This window comes from Phocoena sinus, chromosome 11 (assembly GCF_008692025.1).
Source record: "Phocoena sinus isolate mPhoSin1 chromosome 11, mPhoSin1.pri, whole genome shotgun sequence".
NCBI classification, from domain to species: Eukaryota; Metazoa; Chordata; class Mammalia; order Artiodactyla; family Phocoenidae; genus Phocoena; species Phocoena sinus.
Window position 1 is genome coordinate 80,939,019 of NC_045773.1, and position 3,618 is coordinate 80,942,636.

A 3,618-nucleotide genomic window follows, 5' to 3' on the forward strand; every position below is an offset into this window, starting at 1 on the left:
AAGAGAGGCTCATCTCTCAGAGGACCACTACCCAGCCATTGCCACTAGAGGGCTCATCAAGACATTTAATCAGGAAGATACAGGCAGTCTGGGAGCCTCTTTTTGTTCAGGCCGTTTGTTTCCACAGTTTCTTTTCATTGCATTCCCCCCGCCCCCCCATTATCTCTTTTCCCATGCTAGCTCTGTATTCAGATTAAATCTTCATTCATGTCAATTTAACAATTTTACCACATCCAAATTTTTCTAATGCCAGTTTTCATCAATCCTGACATTTATGTTATTTGTCTGACTTCACTAGTGAGTTCTGCTTTTTAAACACTTGCAGCTCTGTGATCCAGTATCCAACGATGCGTTATACTTCAGCTCCATTCACAAATCGGGTATCAACTGCAAGCAGCTAAACACAAGCAGTGAATACTAATCAGAACAAGGAAGAATGTGTCTGTTGTGGTCTCAGTGTGAGAGAAAATGCCTCTGCTCAGGGGTGCATCTGTACCTCACTTTGCTTGCTGCCCCATATTGGTTACATGACCGATGGTAAATGTCACTGCTGAAAGCTCCATGAGCTTTTTTTAAGGCTCCCAAAGAGGGTGTAGAACACTAAAATATTTCATAACTTTTGCATCTACATGACAGCAATGTCCACGAGCTTCCGCCAGGCACGTTGAAGGCAGAAGCTGTTTATATGGATCTCCACTGTGTCCTTGGAGCCACACATAGTAACTGGCATATGTGTCCTATGTAAAGATCTGATGGATGGTTAAGAGAATCATCACACACCATCTCTCCCATGGGTAGAGCAGAGGAGCTGAAAAACTCTCCTGGGTGGAGAAAATCAAAAATACCTTGAAGCTGCCCTGATTCAGGGATGCTGCCTTAAAAACTCTTGGGTGGGGTCCTAAGCCAAAAATGGAGCAACTCTGCTTGTGTCATCTTCAAATTCTTTCAAGGGTGAGGCCTGAGATGCTGCAAATATTTTAAAAAGCAGAATGCACCTGTCAGGGCAAATTAATGCCATAAATGTCAAAACTGATGACACATTTCCTACTGTTCATTGTACACACAGATAGGTTTATTTGTGTCTGCATGTCCAAAATTCGTTTTCAGGCTGGGGGCTCCCCAAGAATGGGGAGGGTGTCTGGTTTCTCTTGCTTGGCTCAAAACTCAAAACAGATTAAAGGCTAGGTCCAAGGACCTGTCATTGAAAACCTAGAGAAGAAAAAGCTGAAGGATAAAAGCTTTATGAGGAGGGTGCTGAGCAGTTATTCATCACTTGAGATTCAGCTCTAATGAGGTAAACAGTGAATGAAGACCCGAGTTTAACTCCACCTCTTCCACTTCCACTCTGCCACTCTGAGTGGGAGCTACTCTTCGTTGCAGTGTGCGGGCTTCTCATTGCGGTGGCTTCTCTTGTTGAAGAGCACGGGCTCTAGGGACATGGACTTCAGTAGTTGTAGCTCACCGGCTCTAAAGCACAGGCTGAGTAGTTGTGGCACATGGGCTTAGTTGCTCCGCAGCATGTGGGATCTTCCCGGACCGGGGCACGAACCCGTGTCCCCTGCATTGGCAGGCGGACTCTCCGGACTCTCAACCACTGCGCCACCAGGGAAGCCCGGCAGGCAGATTCTTAACCACTGCGCCACCAGGGAAGCCCCATTGAATTGAAACTTTTAAGATGAGACTATTTTTTTTTTGAATTGAGGTGTAGTTGATGTACAATATAAGTTTCAAGTGTACAACATAGTGATTCACAATTTTTAGGTTTATAGTTATTATAAAATATTGGCTATATTCCCTGTGTTGTACAATATATCTTTGCAGCTTATTTATTTTATACACAGTAGTTTGCACTTCTTAATCCCTAACCCCTATCTTGCCTCTCCCCCCCCCCACCCACTGGTAACTACTGAGTTTGTTCTCTATATCTGTGAGTCTGTTTCTTTTTTGTTATATTTACTAGTTTGTTCTATTTTTTAGATTCCACATATGTTATAGCATACAGTATTTGTCTTTCCCTGTCTGACTTATTTCACTCAGCATTGTACCCTCCAAGTCCATCCATGTTGTTGCAAAAGGCAAAATTTTCTTCTTTTTTTGTGGTTGAGTAATACTCCATTGTATATGTATACTACATCTTCTTTATCCATTCATCTGTTGGATACTTTTGTATCCAACTGACACCTTTGTCAGTTGCTTCCATATCTTAGCTATTGTAAATAGTGCTGCTCTGAACATTGGGATGCATATATCTTTTCAAATTAGTGTTTTTGTTTTTTTCAGTTATATACCCAGGAGTAGAATTGCTGGGTCATATGGTACTTCTATTTTCAATTTTTTGAGAAACCTCCATACTGTTTTCCACAAGAGGCTGCACCAATTTACATTCCCACCAACACTGTACAAGGGTTCCCTTTTCTCCACATCCTGGCCAACATTTGTTATTTGTGTTCTTTTTTTGTGGGGGTGGGGGTCTGATTCATAATTTAATAGGTGTGCAGGTCCGGGTCCCTTATTTCTGCTGCTCACGGGTCCACTGCTCTGGGGTCACGGTTTTCTGCTCAAAGGCATGGATGTGCAGGAGCTCTTCTGCTAGGCAAGTGTTCACAAGCCGGTGTCTCTGAAGCAGCGGCTTCCCCTCGAACTTGGCCGACACCACCAGGACCGGAAGCTGGACGCACAAAGGCTGGGAGTCGTGTCCTGCATTTCCACATGCTCCGCCCCCAGGTCCCACTGCAGCTTCTCCCGGCGGTACTCGGCGCCGAGTTCCATTGTGGCAGCCCAACGGGGGCGGCAGCCCAGCAGGGACAGAACCCCTGCTCGGACCCCTGCCACACTTATTTGTGTTCTTTTTGATGACAACCATTTATTTATTTATTATTGGAGTATAATTGCTTTACAATGGTGTGTTAGTTTCTGCTTTATAACAAAGTGAATCAGTTATACATATACATATGTTCCCATATCTCTTCCCTCTTGCGTCTCCCTCCCTCCCACCCTCCCTATCCCACCCCTCTAGGTGGTCACAAAGCACCGAGCTGATCTCCCTGTGCTATGCGGCTGCTTCCCACTACCTATCTATTTTACGTTTGGTAGTGTATATGCCCATGCCTCTCTCTCGCTTTGTCACAGCTTACCCTTCTCCCACCCCGTGTCCTCAAGTCCATGCTCTAGTAGATCTGTGTCTTTATTCCCATCTTACCCCTAGGTTCTTCATGAATTTTTTTTCTTAAATTCCATATATGTGTGTTAGCATACAGTATTTGTTTTTCTCTTTCTGACTTACTTCACTGTGTATGACACACTCTAGGTCCATCCACCTCACTACAAATAACTCAATTTCGTTTCTTTTTATGGCTGACTAATATTCCATTTTATATATGTGCCACACCTTCTTTATCCATTCATCCAATGACGGACACTTAGGTTGCTTCCATCTCCTGGCTATTGTAAATAGAGCTGCAATGAACATTTTGGTACATGACTCTTTTGAGTTATGGTTTTCTCAGGGTATATGCCCAGTAGTGGGATTGCTGGATCGTATGGTAATTCTATTTGTAGTTTTTTAAGGAACCTCCATACCGTTCTCCATAGTAGCTGTATCAATTTACATTCCCACCA

At 43.7% G+C, this 3,618-nt stretch overlaps 1 pseudogene; it reads right to left on the bottom strand.

The window, feature by feature from the left end:
- Positions 1-2,509: 2,509 nt before the first annotated feature.
- Positions 2,510-2,784, bottom strand: LOC116762778 (annotated as a pseudogene).
- Positions 2,785-3,618: the final 834 nt, after the last annotated feature.